This window comes from Kogia breviceps, chromosome 2 (genome assembly GCF_026419965.1).
Source record: "Kogia breviceps isolate mKogBre1 chromosome 2, mKogBre1 haplotype 1, whole genome shotgun sequence".
Lineage (NCBI taxonomy): Eukaryota > Metazoa > Chordata > Mammalia > Artiodactyla > Physeteridae > Kogia > Kogia breviceps.
The window spans coordinates 147539417-147547925 of record NC_081311.1 but is presented as its reverse complement, the minus strand read 5'-3'; the positions used below and the strand labels follow the sequence as shown (position 1 = coordinate 147547925).

At 43.2% G+C, this 8509-nt stretch overlaps 1 pseudogene; it reads left to right on the top strand.

Annotated features, from left to right (window-relative positions):
- Positions 1 to 5427: 5427 nt before the first annotated feature.
- LOC131750406 (52 kDa repressor of the inhibitor of the protein kinase pseudogene) lies at positions 5428 to 7731 on the top strand (annotated as a pseudogene).
- The last annotated feature ends 778 nt before the right edge of the window (positions 7732 to 8509 follow it).

The window sequence follows — 8509 nt, the reverse complement described above, 5'->3', positions numbered from 1 at the left end:
CTTGTGGTGTGTTTGGGGATGTTGGTAGACTTATTATGATTTTAGGCAGCCTCTCTACTAATGCATGGGGCTGTAGACCTGTCTTGCTCTTTGTTGGGCATAGGGTGTCCAGCACTGTTTGTTGCTGGTCCTTGAGTGAAGCTGGGTCTTGGTGTTGAGATGGAGATCTCTGGGAGATTTTCACCGTTTGATATTGCGTGGAGCTGGGAGATCTCTTGTGGACCAGTGTCCTGAGGTTGGTTCTCCCACCTCAGAGACACAGCCCTGACGCCTGGCTGGAGTGCCAAGAGGCTTTAATCCACACGGCTCAAAATGAAAGGGAGAAAAAATAGAAAGGAAAGGAAGGAAGGAAGGAGGGAGGGAGGGAAGGAAGGAAGAAAGAAAGGAAGGAAGAAAGAAAGGAAGGGAGGAAGGAAGAAAGGAAGGAAGAAATGAAGGAAGGAAGAAAGCAAGGAAGGAAGGAAGGAGGAGAGGAAGAAAGGGAGGAAGGAAGAGAGGAAGGAAGGGAGGAAGAAAGGGAGGAAGGAAGGAAGGAAGGAGGGAAGAAAGGAAGGAAGAAAGGAAGAAAGAAAGGGAGAAGACAAAATGAAGTAGGATAAAATATAGTTATTAAAATAAAAAATAATTATTAAGAAGAAAAATTTCTATAAAAAAAAAAAATGGGTCGGTCTAACCCTAGGAAAAATTGTGCAAGCAAAGCTATACAGACAAAATCTCACACAGCAGCACACACATACACACTCACAAAAAGAAAAAAGGGGAAAATAATAGTATATCTTGCTCCCAAAGTCCACCTCCTCAACTTGGGATATTTCGCTGTCTATTCAGGTTTTCCACAGATGCAGGGCACTTCAAGTTGATTGTGGAGCTTTAATCCATTGCTTCTGAGGCTGCTGGGAGAGACCTCCCCCTCTCCTCTTTGTTCGCACAGCTCCTGGGGTTCAGCTTTGGACTTGGCCCCGCGTCTGCGTGTAGGTCGTCCGAGGGCGTCTGCCCTTAGCTCAGACAGGACGAGGTTAAAGGAGCAGCTGATTCGGGAGCTCTGGCACAGGCCGGGGGGAGGGAGGGGCATGGATGCGGGGCGAGCCCGCCGCGGCAGAGGCCGGCGTGACGCTGGCGTGACGCTGCACTGGCCTGAGGCGCGCCGCGCGGTCTCCCGGGGAAGCTGTCCCTGGATCCCGGAACCCCGGCAGTGGCGGGCTGCACGGGCTACCGGAAGAGGAGGTGTGGAGAGTGACTTGTGCTCCCACACAGGCCTCTTGGTGGCAGCAGCAGCAACCCTAGCGTCCAACACCCTTCTCTACTGTCCGAGCCGACAGCCGCGGCTCGTTCCCATTTCTGGAGCTCCTTTAAGCGGAGCGCTTAAACCCCTCTCCTCGCGCACCAGGAAGCAAAGAGGGAAGAAAAAGGTCTCTTGCCTCTTCGGCAGCTCCAGACTTCAACCGGACTCCCTCCCGGCTAGCCGTGGTGCACTAACCCCTTCAGGCTGTTTTCACTCTGCCAACTCCAGACCTTTCCCTGGGATCCGACTAAAGCCCGAGCCTCAGCTCCCGGCTACCGCCTGCCCGGGCTGGTGAGTGCTGGTCGGCACCGATCCTCTGCGGGGATCTCTCCACTTTGCCCTCCACACCGTGTTGCTGAATTCTCCTCCGCAGCTCCGGAGCTTCCCCCTCGGCCACCCGTAGTCTCCGCCCACGAAGGGGCTTCTAGTGTGTGGGAATCTTTCCTCCTTCATGGCTCCCACCCACTGGTGTAGGTCCTGTCCCTATTCTTTGTCTCTGTTTATTCTTTTTTCTCTTGCCCTACCCAGGTACGTGGGGAGTTTCTTGCCGTTTGGGAGGTCTGAGGTCTTCTGCCAGCGTTCGATGGGTGTTCTATAGGAGAAGTTCCACGTGTAGATGTATTTCTGATGTATCTGTGAGGAGGAAGGTGATCTCCGCGTCTTACTCTTCCGCCATCTTCTCCGGTAAGTTCATTTCTGTCATATTTTAGATCCCACATATAAGTGATATCATATGGTATTTGTAACAAGTTTTTACTGTTGTCTCTATACAACTAGGTTAGGTCACAGTCAGGCAGGAAACACATGCAACTCTATAGCATAACTGAAGAGAGTTTAATAAAGGGACTATTACAAGGTGTGGGCAGGTTCATGAACACTAACAGGGGATGGTGAAGAGCCCTGGGAAAAGCACCAGTAGAAAGCCCAGCTAAAAACGTGGCAAAGGAACAATTACCAGAACCCAAAGAGAGTACCTGTAGGAAAGGGGTCCCCAACAAGAGCATGGTCACAAGTAGAAGAAGGATGCAGCCAAACTACAGCTAGGCAAGGAGGGAGCCAAAGAAATAAATACCCCAAACTCTCTCCTGCCAGCACATCCCATAGAATGGAAGGGGGTGGGTAGTGGGTCGAGGGGCAGCCAGAGGATATACAGTGCCCCGCACTTCACTTTCACAGTAAGGGCTTGCTTCAGAAGGATTCTACGTTTATAATTAGGTGAGGAACCGTAGGCCGCGAGGGTGGGGGGAGGAGGGTGAGGGGTGGAATTTGACTAGGAACTTGAAATAGATGGGGTAAAACACAGAGGTAAAAGGCCTAAATCTCTGCAACAGACATACAAAAGCTTCAGAATTCCATAAGAACATAAATCACCATTTAAGGCTCAAAGGGTCTTTCAAATATTTCAAAGCTTACCTTTGTTTTCAAGACAGTAGAGCTGCCTTCAGGGTCATTTTTAGATTTTTGTCTCACACAGGCTCTTTTTCTTTTGGAGAATCCTCCACCCCTTAACATATCAACCGTATTAAAATGTACCCACCATTAATGCAGTTGACTACTTAACATGTCTTTTTTTGTAGGCATTTGATAAACATCTATTATTTTTCATTTTTGCAAGTTCCTTTTTATATTTCAGAGCAAAACTTATTTTTCAGCTCCAAAGACATTTTTGGTCCCCAAAGAGCCCTTAATCCTTAGGTCTGTGTCTGCAGTAGTCACTGGTTAAAATGAGCCAGACTGCCTCACTTTGGTGTATGTAAATCTTATTATTTGACAGTAATATCACCATCAGTGAGCATCTGCTTGTGGTTGGATTTGATCTGGTTTAAGGTTTCCTGTCCCAACCTCCCAGAAACCCAGTTTATATCTTCTTTAAGATTCCAGTAGTTCTTGAGCTTTGCTTTAATTCCACGTATAAATGTCATGTCACCTTCTGAGGTCCTTTCGGGAAAGACATGACGTGTGTTTCTATGAGCTCACTCTTGGACTTCTCAAATATTTCTTAGAAAACACTATTCTGGATATTCAGCTGAGTAGTTAGATAATGGATCAAATTAATATTACCAAGCACAGAAATGATTTTCTTTTATGTCGTGTTTGGCAGCAGCAAACAAACTAAATGCTTACCATCTGTCAGATTCTCACTGTCCTGGGCACTATCACATTCATTCTGTCATTTAATCTTCCCCCAAACCCTTTGAAGTAGATATTACAATCACCAATTGACAAATGACAAATCTGAGACTCCAAAATTCGAGTTGCCTAAGCCCATGTAGGGTAGGAGCAAAATTCCATGTGTCCCTGGAGTCAGTGCCACTGAGATACACAAGACCAACTTTTTGATCTTTCTTATTTTGATAGAAGTACCACACGTGTCTAAAATAAACTTTTTGTATTTAATGTGCGATTAAATGTGAGTGACTATTAGTACACCTGTAAACAATTGTAGAAAGCAATGAATTCAATCTTACTACTAAAGCACCTGTAACTGGAGGTAGTAAAAAAGTAGGACAAAGAGAAGCCTCGAATTTTAAGCAGCACTCCCTTGTCCCCCATGTCCCGGATGTAGGTTTGCTTGCTTTTGTAACTCAAGGAACACAGACGCTAATCCATCAGAACGGGTTGTTTGGGTCAGCGCATTCTTCCCTGTGCACTTCCTGAATTTGCTTTTCTACTTCTCTGTGTAAAAATAGCTCAATGATAGGCCTATATTTCAACTTTGAAACACTTTATGAGTGGAAGGGACTTTGTAGATATACTATTGCCATATATTACTGTTCTTATTATCTCCTTGAGAGCAGAGATTCTGTCTATTGCGTGCATTGCTATAATCCCAGTTCCTGAATCATGTTTAACACACTAAGAATGCACAAAAAAAATCTAATGAATTATAAGAGACCTTAATTTTACTCTTTTCTCTCACAAAGGACTATTACATTAGTCTTAAAAACTGTACCCATTTCTCAAATAACCCCCAGTAAGTCCTTCCTTTGGTAATTGGTCCAATGGAGTATAAACAAAGTCTGACAGCAACCACAGTTGTGTAGATGGAGACACTGTCTGAGTTTTACACATATCCTAGTCTAGGTTTCAGTTGTAGATTACTGAGAATTTATTAGTAGTTTATGTGAACCACAATCTCCAGAAGTACAGGAACCATAACTGTCTTGTTGGTCACCACTGTTTAGCCATCATTTAGCACAATGCCTGGCAAAAGTCTCCACTCATTAGACATTTGTTGAGCCAATAAGCCATGATAGAATCCCAAATTATAATAATTTAGCACAGTATTCAGCACCAAGCATATGCTTAATAAATATTTATTGAATTGCTATGACTATAATGTTCAAAAAGAGAATCACACCATGCATTCCAAAACTAAGTAGGCATTATATTTGAATCATCAGCTGTTTTGGATTATCTGTGGGACTCCTCCCCACTGTTAAGGGGGTAAATTAAGATCTTACTGCATCAGCAAACTCCCCAAATCTGAGTAGTATTTGGTTTCCACTGGGCTAGCTTACTATATGCCAACTATGGAATATTTAATTTTAAAGCTAATGCTTAGCATGATATCACATATTGTCCATTATTGTCCACTAATCCAATAACATGGACTCTTTCCAGAGTAGTATATTAGCTATTTACTAACTGGTCTCTTCCTCGCCTCGCCTCCCCTCCCCTCCCCTCCCCTCCCCTTCCTTTCTTCCTTCCTTCTTAACTCTGAATGTCATATAAGGATGTAAATGCCAAAAGGCAAGTATCTTGACAATACTGCAAAGGCTAAAAACGTCCAAAAACAGTGAGTAGATAAGCAGCTTTGGAGGATAGACACTTGACCTTATGTCTGTAATGTATATGGTCCATCTTCCCTGCTCTTGAGCTCTCTGTATTGCACCACATCAAGATGACACAAGCTTCAAGATTTTATTCATTCATTCTGTCTAATTCCCATAAGAATTAAAGTGGTTTGATTTGGGGTCTAACAAACATAACAATACATTGACATGCTTCATATGAGGTGAAGTGAATCTAAAAGCATATGTACAGGCCCTAACGAGACGGCCGGCCGGCCTGGCTCCCCTCCCGGCTCCGACGGGCGGCCCGGCGGGGAGGGGAGGACTGGGCCGGCCGGCAGCCAGACTGTGATGCCGAACTTCTGCACGGCCCCCAACTGCAAGCGGAAGAGCTCGCGGTTGGACCTGGCCTTTTTCAGGTTGCCGCAGGATCCAGCCAGATGCCAGAAGTGCGTGGAGAATTGTAAGAGAGACGACTTAGAAGATAAAACACCCGATCAACTAAACAAACATTATCGATTGTGTGCCAAACGCTTTGAGACTTCTGTGATCTGTAGAACTAGTCCTTATAGGACAGTTCTTTGAGATAATGCAATACCAACAATATTTGATCTTATCAGCCATTTGAATAATCCACACAGTAGACACAGAAAATGAATAAAAGAATTGAGTGAAGATGAAGTGAGGACACTGAAACAGGAAAATATTGATGAAACTTCTGAACAGGCCCCAAAACATAAGGAAATAAACAATAGCAATGCTCAGAACCCCAGTGCTGAAGAAGGGGGTGAAGAGCAGGATGAAGACATTTTACCTTTAACCCTTGAAGAGAAGGAAAACAAAGAATACTTAAAATCTTTATTTGAAATTTTGACTCTTATGGGAAAACAGACCATACCTCTGGATGGACATGAAGCTGATGAAATCCCAGAAGGTCTCTTTACTCCTGATAACTTTCAAGCCCTGCTGGAGTGCCGGATCCTTTCTGGTGAAGAGGTTCTGAGAAAGTGCTTTGAGACAACGGCAGTGAACACATTGTTCTGTTCGAAAACACAGCAGAAAAAGATGCTAGAGATCTGTGAGAGCTGCATTCGAGAAGAAACCCTCAGGGAAGTGAGAGACTCTCACTTCTTTTGCATCGTCACGGACGATGTGGTGGACATAGCAGGCGAAGAGCACCTGCCTGTGTTGGTGAGGTTTGTTGACGAAGCTCACAACCTGAGAGAGGAATTTGTGGGCTTCCTGCCTTATGAAGTTGATGCAGAAATTTTGGCTGTGAAACCTCACACTACAGTAACCGAGAAGTGAGGATTAAACATGGAGGACTGTTGTGGTCAGGCTTACAATTGTGTCCAGTGGATTTTCTTCCAAAATGAAAGTTGTTGCTTCTAGACTTTTAGAGAAATATCCCCAAGCTGTCCACACACTCTGCTCTTCCTGTGCCTTAAATATGTGGTTGGCAAAATCAGTGCCTGTTATGGGAGTATGTGTCCCATTAGGAACAGTTCTTTTTTCCATTCATCAGCACAACTGCTTTTAGAGCTTGACAATGTAATTTCTGTCCTCTTTCAGAACAATGAAGAAAGGGGCCAAAGAACTGAAGGAAATTCGCCATTCTCAGTGGCCAGCCAGGCATGATGCTTTTGAAATCTTAGTGGACCTCCTACAAGCACTTGTTTTATGTTTAGATGGTATAATAGTGACACAAATGTTAGACGGAATAACTGCATGGCTGGCCGAGCATTTGCACTCTGTAGTGTGGTAACAGATTTTGATTTCATCGTTACCAGTATTCTTTAAAATGTCCTATCTTTTACAAGAGCCTTTGGGAAAAATCTTCAGGGGCAGACCTGTAGGTCATCAGACCTCTGATGTCTTCTTTGCAGTCAGTAGTTTCACGGCAGTGCTGCATTCACAAAATGAAGTGATGGAAAATATTGAAGTTTATCATGAATTTTGGTTTGAGAAAGCCAAAAATTTGGCAACCAAACTTGATATTCAGATGAAACTCCCAGGGAAATTTCGCAGAGCTCAGCACAGTAACCTGGAATCTCAACTAACCCCTGAGAGTTACTATAAAGAAACTCTAAGTGTTCCAACAGTGGAACACATTATTCAGGACCTGAAAGATATTTTCTCAGAACAGCACCTCAGAGCTCTTAAATGCTTATCTCTGGTACACTCTGTCATGGGACAGCTCAAATTCAATACATCAGAGCAGCATCATGCTGACATGTACAGAAGTGATTTACCTAATCCTGACACACTCTCTGCTGAGCTGCATTGTTGGAGAATCAAATGGAAACACAGAGGGAAAGATGTAGAACTTCCACCCACTATTTATGAAGCCCTTCATCTGCCAGACATCAAGTTTTTTCCTAATGTTTATGCATTATTGAAGGTTCTATGTATTCTTCCTGTGATGAAGGTTGAAAATGAACGCTATGAAAATGGGCAAAAGCATCTCAAAGCATACCTGAGGAACACTTTGACAGACCAAAGGTCAAGTAACTTGGCTTTGCTTAACATAAATTTTGATGTAAAACATGATTTGGATTTAATGGTGGATAAGTGTAAAAGTGCAAGTAAGTACACAAGCGTACAAGTAAGTCAGAGCTTCCTACAGATAATTCAGAAACCAATGAAAATGCCTAAGAGACTTTTTTTTAACATCTTTATTGGAGTACAATTGCTTTACAATGGTGTGTTAGTTTCTGCTTTAAAACAAAGTGAATCAGCCATACGCATACATATGTCCCCATATCTCCTCCCTCTTGCGTCTCCCTCCCTCCCTCCCTATCCCACCCCTCTAGGTGGTCACAAAGCCCCGAGCTGATCTCCCTGTGCTATGTGTCTGCTTCCCACTAGCTATCTATTTTACATTTGGTAGTGTATCTATGTCCATGAAAATACCTAAGAGAATTTTAAAATAGGCTTTCTCTTATATTTGATATTTGAAAAAAATCTGTAAGAAATTTGAAAATATCTTAAAGTTGTAAGCCACTTAATCACTGAATATCTTGACCTGTAGGCCCCCCATTGAGTACATTAGTCATTGATAATCTGCCTGTTTAAATGGCCCGTTTCAACTCCCATACTTTGGAGACCTAACTGTTCTTCCAGAAGATAGCATTGAAAGTACCATGTTACACTCTGTGATCTCTGCTAATGGCACTTTGGAATTGTATTAGTTAAGTCATTTTAGACATAACATTTATCACTGTGGATCCAATTGTCAGGTATTGAGTTATCAGTTCTTTGAAGAAATAAATTGTGAGGAGGTATGGGAGGAAGGAATACATTTTATAAATATTATGATGAAGCTCATGACTGACCTTTGAATATTAGGAGTTTTAAGTATGCTGTTAAAAATCTGTAAGGGACAGTTAAGAAAATTATCAGACTGTAATAGAAGCATGTGAGCTCGCCAAAC